This window comes from Astyanax mexicanus, chromosome 14, assembly GCF_023375975.1.
Source record: "Astyanax mexicanus isolate ESR-SI-001 chromosome 14, AstMex3_surface, whole genome shotgun sequence".
In the NCBI taxonomy this organism is placed as follows: domain Eukaryota; kingdom Metazoa; phylum Chordata; class Actinopteri; order Characiformes; family Acestrorhamphidae; genus Astyanax; species Astyanax mexicanus.
In genome coordinates, this window is record NC_064421.1 from 799,789 (window position 1) to 809,065 (window position 9,277).

The window sequence follows — 9,277 nt, forward strand, 5'->3', positions numbered from 1 at the left end:
CAAAAATAAGTGAGTCACTATCTTAGATGTTAATATGTAGTGTTTTTATTGACTATATGTTTTTAGATTATATTACACAGTGCACATTGCTGCAGTTTTTATTCTTTACAACACAAACAGAACATTGGTGCAGACTGAACCGGTAAGCTGGAAATAATAATCTAAAACAGGATAAAACAAACCAAAAACTCTCTAAAATAGGATAAAACAAACCAAAAACTGTCTAAAACAGGATAAAACAAGCTAAAACGGTCTAAAACAGGATAAAACAAGCTAAAACCGTCTAAAACAGAATAAAACAAGCTAAAACCGTCTAAAACAGAATAAAACAAGCTAACAGGCTAAAACTGTCTAAAACAAGCTATAACAGGATAACAGGCTAATATGCTTAAACAGGATAAAACAGGATATAACAGGATAAAACAAGCTAAAACTGTCTAAAACAGTCAAATACAAGCTACAAGAGGCTAACAGGCTAATATGCTAAAACAGGAACGACAAGGTAGTAGGCTAAAACAGACTAAAACAAGCTAACAGGCTTTTCCAGTGATAGCCAGTGACAGATTTTAAATTAGTTAATATATATTTTACTTAAATAAATAAAATTTATGTTTCCTGCATGTGTTTAAAAGCTCAAAATGTCCCAGTTGATGCTATAATGATTGTGAATATGCAGTACTGTTAGCATGATGCTAACAAAACAAGATTCTCTGGTAAATCCCACTGGATTTAGCATTCAGTTGCATTAGCATTAGCATTATCATTTGCAAAGCAGCTTTATTTTTAGTCAATTTTCTTTTTTCTGGGCTACAAATTATCACAAATGTTCAGACTAAAACCATTTTTGACTAGATATGCTGAAAATTTAGACTCATTCTGAATATCTGAACTGCGAGTTTGTGGACAGTGAGTCCCTCAGGGTTGTGTTAGCCGGTTAGCAGCTAGATTGTTTTTTGTGTGTTAAATAAATAATTTTGTGGAGGTTTATTATCATATATTGTCAATTTTTTTGTTTTTTTTATATTTACTGCAACTCTATATGGAAAAACTGATACGTACTTAGGTATTTATTGTACGTTGAAAAAAAAACAGGCGATGCTGAATACTTTAGTGTTTAAAACTGTGAACAGCCTATATAAAAACCATATATCTTAATAAATGTGAAAACTCTCAGGAGAAACTTTAATTTTATAGCTGGCTGAAAGCGAAAATGTAAGGTATATAAATGTTAGGCTACATTTATTATACTGGGGTGTGTAGTCTCTCTGTATGATAGTTATATATACAGCATATATACAGCACTTCAGTTTCTGAATCAGTTTCTCTGATTTTGCTATTTATAGGTTTATGTTTGAGTAAAATGAACATTGTTGTTTTATTCTATAAACTACAGACAACATTTCTCCCAAATTCCAAATAAAAATATTGTCATTTAGAGCATTTATTTACAGAAAATGAGAAATGACTGAAATAACAAAAAAGATGCAGAACTTTCAGACCTCAAATAATACAAAGAAAACAAGTTCATATTCATAAAGTTTTAAGAGTTCAGAAATAATCAATATTTGGTGGAATAATCCTGATGGTTTTTAATCACAGTTTTTTTCATGCATCTTGGCATCATGTTCTCCTCCACCAGTCTTACACACTGCTTTTGGATAACTTTATGCTGCTTTACTCCTGGTGTAAAAATTCAAGCAGTTCAGTTTGGTGGTTTGATGGTTTGTGATCATCCATCTTCCTCTTGATTATATTCCAGAGGTTTTTAATTTGGTAAAATCAAAGAAACTCATCATTTTCACGTGCTCTCTTATTAGCATCAGCCCAAAATTCCTACATTGGTACATCCCTAATTACTTTATTCTTTATTACATACTTTTGTGTTCAGTATTGACAAATAGAGCATCACCCTTTCCACTAATTATGATAATATTAAATTAATCATTTCTACATATAATATTTCCCTTTACAGGTTTATGCTCAGGCAGCTTCTATATGGAAATATTTACAATAATCTCCATTATTCAGTTTTAAAATAAAAATATGCGAATAATCTGAATTTAATTAATAGATAGATAGATCGTTTTTATTGTACATAGCCTCAGAAACATAGATACATGCATTAGGACACTCAACACATACCCTTCACCCCATCCCCACCAACTTGCATAAATGATTATGAATAATAATAGTGAATGTAATGATTTTCTCAGCAGTAACTCGTACGATGCTGATATTTGGGGTCAGTTCGTGTCCTGGTGTTTCCGACGGGTCAGGCTAATTGCAGTAAGAGTGTGACGGTTGTGAACCGCAGAGCAGAAGTGTGCCGTGTCCTGTTATTTCAGATCTCTGTGGTCCTGTGGTGAAGGACTAGTTTTAGACCCGTTATTAACTCAGAGTGTGAGCTGGTGGGCGTAGAGCGACAGGGTGGCTTTCTGATAATGACGTTGGCCTTGTTTGATCCACTTGCAGAAAGTTTGCATCATCAGCTCTTCCGGTTCCCCCCGGCCTGAACCGGTTCTGCAACCGTGTTCTCCACCATGGAATATCTCACTCCTCCCATTCACTGATGTCACTGACGTTCCTCACAACTCATCAGAAATTCTGATTTTCCAGGTATTTCATAAACAAAAAACAGAACAAACTCAAATTAAATGTGTTGGTTTTGAGTACTTTACTTTACTTTACATGCATTTTCCATAGGGATCCGACCAATCTTCATAACGTTTATCCTAAAATAATTCTCGAGAAAAGTCTGCAGTATTTTACACATTATAAAACTGTGCAAAACATAAGGCCCATTGTCCTGTTAAAGCATTTAACTGTGTCCAAGTTTCAGTATCTAACTGATAGTTTGAGACTTTGCTGAAAAACTATGAGGTAGTCCTTCTTCTGCAGTTCCCCTGCAACACAACAGCACTAGAGTATAATGCTCCCACCACCATGCTTAACAGTTCCTACAGTGTTCTCTGGGTTGAAAGCAAACCTTAGTGCTGAGCGATATGGGAAAAATCATATATCACGATATGGAATTTTTTATATCACGATAACAATGTATATATCGTGATATTCCACATTTAAGTGTGTTTTTTAGTTATTCTTTGAAAAATGACAAAATAATATCATTGCTTACTTTTTTCGAACTTTATTTCAAAGTGACATTAAACCGAACTTTCACAAATGAGAATTACTACCTTTTAGTGCAGCAATATATAAATATATATGTATCAAATAAAAACAGATGAGGTAGATGCAGTAGCTAATTTTTTCAAAAGAACAATGCTTCTCCATTGTTCAGCTCTCATGAGTTTAATAACGTGAAGCATGTCGCAAACCGGCGTGTCCACGCGTGACCCTCAAATAACGTAAAGCAGCGTCACGTCGCAAAACCACATTATGAATATTACTTTATTATCATTTATATAAGAAGGTAAGAGACGATGTCCAAATATACAGTGCCAGTCAAAGGTTTAGATACACCTTCTCATTTAATGTTTCTTTATTTCTTTATTTAATTTATTTTCTACATTGTAGATTAACCTATCAGGTGTAGGTGATACAAAACCCTTTTTATCTGCAGTAAAATAAGTTATTTACATTCTGTATAAAAAATTGAGGGTTTGAAATCTCCTACAGAACACTTGGAGAAGCCAAATTATACATGTTTAAAAACAAAGATGTAAAAACTAGACAAACATAGCGAAACTAAAGGTTTGTAGAACATGAACTGATTGATTTGTATTCAGGAAAATATTGATTTTACAATGAAATTTAGAAAAGAGACAATTTTATCATTTTATTCATTATATATTGACATTTCTGTACTTTCTATTAAAATTACAATTATGATTAGTAAACGTTACTTCATTTATTTTTACTGAATCAATCCTTTCTTTTAGTAAACTTTACTTCATTTATTTTTACTGAATCAATCCTTTCTTTTAGTAAACTTTACTTCATTTATTTTTACTGAATCAATCCTTTCTTTAGTAAACTTTACTTCATTTATTTTTACTGAATCAATCCTTTCTTTTAGTAAACTTTACTTCATTTATTTTTACTGAATCAATCCTTTCTTTTAGTAAACTTTACTTAACTTCTGCATCCAATATTACCTAATTACAATTACTTAATTTATACAATATTAGATATACATATATGGTATACTAAAAGGAATGTATTACATGCCATCCATGTGTTGAGACAGTGTAATATGTGTGTTTTAACTAAAAATATTTAAATAAATAAATACATAGATAAATAAATAAATGAAGTGAAGTTTACCAAAAGAAAGGATTGACTGAAGTTTAGTTTACCGTATTTTTCGGACTATAAGGCGCACTTAAAAACTTTTAATTTTCACAAAAATTGACAGTGCGTCTTATAATACGGTGCGCCTTTTGTATGGATTTTACTCGTCAGGTTGTAAGGAGCAGTAAACACACACTCCGTGCAGCGTTATAGAGAGTTTCAGTGCTATACAGAGTCCAGAGCCGTGCAGCTCCGAGGCTGAGCAGCAATAGCATTAGCTAGATGCTAACCGCTAAGCTAGCTAGCTTATTCACTGAGATCAGTATTATCTAAATTTTACTCGTCAGGTTGTAAGGAGCAGTAAACACACACTCGGTGCAGCGTTATAGAGAGTTTCAGTGCTATACAGAGTCCAGAGCCGTGCAGCTCCGAGGCTGAGCAGCAATAGCATTAGCTAGATGCTAACCGCTAAGCTAGCTAGCTTATTCACTGTTCAGAGATCAGTATTATCTAAATTTTACTCGTCAGGTTGTAAGGAGCAGTAAACACACACTCCGTGCAGCGTTATAGAGAGTTTCAGTGCTATACAGAGTCCAGAGCCGTGCAGCTCCGAGGCTGGAGCAGCAATAGCATTAGCTAGATGCTAACCGCTAAGCTAGCTAGCTTATTCACTGTTCAGAGATCAGTATTATCTAAATTTTACTCGTCAGGTTGTAAGGAGCAGTAAACACACACTCCGTGCAGCGTTATACAGAGTTTCAGTGCTATACAGAGTCCAGAGCCGTGCCGCTCCGAGGCTGGAGCAGCAAATAGCTTTAGCTAGCTTATTCACTGTTCAGAGATCAGTATTATCTAAATTTTACCCGTCAGGTGTAAGGAGCAGTAAACACACACTCCGTGCAATAGCATTAGCTAGATGCTAACCGCTTAGCTAGCTAGCTTTTTCACTGTTCAGAGATCAGTATTTTCTAAATTTAGCACTTTTAATACTGCTGGAGCAGTATTATTAGAGTTAGATGCTAATCGCTAAGCGTTCACCGTTCAGAGGTGAGTTATCGGCCTGTAAGTCTGTGCTGCTTTGCCTGGCTAGCATTAGCTAGATGCTAAGCGCTAACTCTCTCAGAGGTGAGTTTTATCAGCCTGTAATCTGCTTGTTTACCGTGTTAAAACAAGCTACGGGGGACGAATCGCTAGCTAATATCTCACTGTCTTACCAGAACACGCAGGATTACTCAGTGTAACGCTGTCGTTTAAGTTTGGGTTAACTTTACTAGTTTAGGTGACTAGCTAGCGTGCTAGCGGATAGCTATGCTAACGCTGGTGCAGCAAGCCTTAGTGGACATCTGGAAATCTAAGCTTACTGTAAATAAACTGAAGCACGTTACTCACCCAAATAAACAGTTTTCAGGAGAGGAATCTGTGTAGATTAATATCCAGCACTCGTTTGACTTTGAAAGAGCTAGATTTATATATACTGAGACGCTCCACCGGCAAGCGACCACCCCCGGTGGGGGAAGGGAAACATGGCGCCACCCCTGTTCACTTTGATATAGGCACCCTTTCTAGTGTCACTTAACGCGCCTTATAATGCGATGCGCCCTATGTATGGAAAAATAGCAGAAAATAGGCGTTCTTTGATAGTGCGTCTTATAATACGGTGCGCCTTATAGTCCGAAAAATACGGTATATATTTACTCTGTGTAACATTTAAGCCTTGATACTGAGTTAAAGTTACTTAAATTTATCTAAAATTAATTTTACTTAAAAAAAAAAGCAAATGCAGAAAGTTGCATACATTTTTTACGTAAATTTTCCTCATCATTTTTTTCAGTACACTATACTGATGAATAGGAATGGAGTTGTGGTATTGCCAAAAAATGACTGTAATTAATTTTGTTAATTATAATGCAATAATAATATGAATTCTTAAGATATTGCGAAATGTTGTTCTGCACGCTGCTTTACTCCACTCCTGCGGTTCTGAATCATGATTTCTGGTTCTTTGATGGAGGATCTACAACTGTTTCCACTAACCTACATTACAGCAGTTTCTGAACATCCAGGAATTTGTGAGTTACTCTCTGTCTTTCTCTCTCTCTCTCTCTCTCTCTCTCTCTCTCTCTCTCTCTCTCTCTCTTCTTTCTCTCTCTCTCTCTCTCTCTCTCTTTCTTTCTCTCTCTCTCTCTCTCTCTCTCTCTCTCTTTCTTTCTCTCTCTCTCTCTCTCTCTCTCTCTCTCTCTTTCTTTCTCTCTCTCTCTCTCTCTCTCTCTCTCTCTCTCTCTTTCTTTCTCTCTCTCTCTCTCTCTCTGAAGGACCCAGGGGCTTTCTGTGTGACCCAAAAACAGGCCAGGAGAAGACCACAGAGAGAACCGCCTCACGCTGCCATCAAACGTCAGCATTTCACCGCCACTTTCGAATTACTACTCTACAGGAGAATAAAGCCCAGGATGTAGGATGTTGGCTCATGAGTGGCATGATGAAAGTGATGATACCAAGGTGACTTACACAAAAAACACTGCATCAAACAGCCCGAATACACCAAATATGGCAGAAATACGGCCACACGCTTTGATTTATGGAAAGAACCCTGAGGCAGGTCCTGCAGAATAAGATATTATATAATAATAATGTGTTTATTGGGTTATATACACTCATCACTGAGATAAAGGACATGACAATACCGGGTTTTTGGTTATTTCATCAAGCTCTTTTTTCCTGTGGGGCAGAATGATTATACATCTTACATTATACATCTCTATTACACAATATATAGTACAAGTTAAGAGTTTTGCACACACTCTTATTCAATATATATATTTTTTCTCCATAGCAAATGAATAATTGACTTCAGATTATGAAGAAACGCATAAGGAATCATGTAGTAACATGTTAAAAGTGTTAAACAAACCGAAAAAATACTCTTATCTGATGAGCTGGTAATATTGGATCTCTCCCTCTTCCTTTCCTAATTAGTACCGGTTTCATCATTATAATGTTTTTGACTGCACTTAAGGATACTTTCAAAGTTCTTGAAATTCTTTTTCTCCATTTAAAGTATTTTTTTTCTTTACTTAGTTGAGTAGTTCTTGCAATGATAAGTAATAATGTGTGATGCTGTGATGCTCCCACCACCATGTTTAACAGTTTGTTCAGTGTTCACTGGGTTGAAAGTCTCACTTTTACTTCTCCAAACAAAGCTCGGGTCATGTCTACATATATGTCCAGAATAATTTACCCAAATGTACTGACCGCAATAGGCGAAATGCAAAAATAGAAAATTGGATGTAAAAACTCATTATTTCATTTTTTATCATCCGCTTTTTATCTTTTTTCATCCATTTTTCTTTTTTTTATTTCTGCCCATCACAAATGGAATTTCAGGAAAATGAAAAATTAATGTTTTCTTTATTTTTAGATTTTTGCATTTTTTCATTTTGCAAGTTGGATTATACCATCAGATTTATGTTACAAGAAACAAACTTGGACAAATATGATTTCATTTTTCATTTTTCTTAAAATTCTGTTTGCGAAAGGCTGAAATGAGAAACTACATAATTTAAAAAATGTATGAAAACCCATTTCTTCACTATATTGAATGGAAAAAAAATATTAAGTTTTATACCCAATTTTATATTTTTGAATTTAGCATAAGGAGAGATCTGGTTAATTTTTAATGAACATAGTGAAATACAAATACTAATTTCTTTAGTAATTTTTTTATTTTACTGAGCTCATAAACACTTAATTACATTTAATTGTCATGGGCACAGCTTTAGCTATCACTGTTATCATTATAGAGCAGTTAGTGAGTCAGTTGGTGTCTCTATTCTTATCTGTTGAAAATGCATGAAAAATATCAGTAGTGAATCAGATTAGTGAAACAATTACACTATAGCTCTGTTGTGTGAGCACCACTTTCTGTAGTCATACAGTGTGACTGAGATCTGATAGCAGTTCAGACCAGGAAGTCCTAATATGGGCACAACATCGAATTCAGCATGACTCATTATTTCTGTTTCGCTGCTTCCATAGAGCTTAATACACAAACACGACCCCCTGCAGCGTATACAGTTTATATATGCACTAGTGCATCTAAAAAAAATAAGAATATCATTGAAAAGTTGTTTTATTTTAGCAATTTAGTTAAAAATGTGAAACGCATATATTATTTTTAGCGTTTTTTTTATTTTATTGTTGTTGATTATGGCTTACAGACAATGAAAAACCAAAATATAGAATATTATATACTTGGTATATAATTGGTATAATTGGTCATTTTAGTAGTGTGGGCAGAAGTCCTGCTGGAAAATGAAATCCACATCTCCATGCAAGTTGTCAGCATGTATCTTTCTTATGCATGCAGTATAGTATTGCATCTACATTGTAGCATTTTGCATAGTGCAGCATTTACTGCATCCAGTTTCTATTTTTAATTTGATTTATTTATATTTTTATTTTATTTTAGTGCTTAAGCTTTGTTTGTTAAATGTTTTTTAAAGTGTAAATTCCACTCCTCACTCTGAGGGTATTCAGAGGTTAGCAGCTTGCTTGCACACACACACACACACACACAGGCACGCACACACACACACACACTGATTGTGTCGTGTACGCAGTGTGTTGGTGTGTTTGGCTGTGAAATGAGGGCAGAGAAGTGCTGATTCTGTTCCGACGAGTGAAGAGCTGCAGTCAGAGTGAAAAACCCTACAGAGGATACCAGCATTCCACCACATCACACACACACACACACACACACACACACTGTGCATTGTGACCTCACACTGCATGCAGAGTGTATGTGGTGGTTGGCCATACATGGAAGTGTGTGTATATATGGGTTACTGTAATGTTTGTAATGTATCCAGCCAGAGATATGTATTAAATATATATACAGAAAAAATAAGAGAGAACTTTAAAAATGATGAGTTTCTTTAATTTTACCAAATTAAAAACCTCTGGAATATAATCAAGAGGAAGATGGATGATCACAAACCATCAAACCACCAAACTGAACTGCTTGAATTTC

The 9,277-nt window shown here is 35.0% G+C and overlaps 1 long non-coding RNA gene across 1 annotated transcript; it reads left to right on the top strand.

The window, feature by feature from the left end:
* LOC111190961 (uncharacterized) lies at window positions 1-7,686 on the top strand. Its single transcript, XR_002649276.2, has 3 exons — window positions 1-142; window positions 2,473-2,616; window positions 6,564-7,686. It is a non-coding gene; the product is annotated as an uncharacterized LOC111190961 (long non-coding RNA).
* Window positions 7,687-9,277: the final 1,591 nt, after the last annotated feature.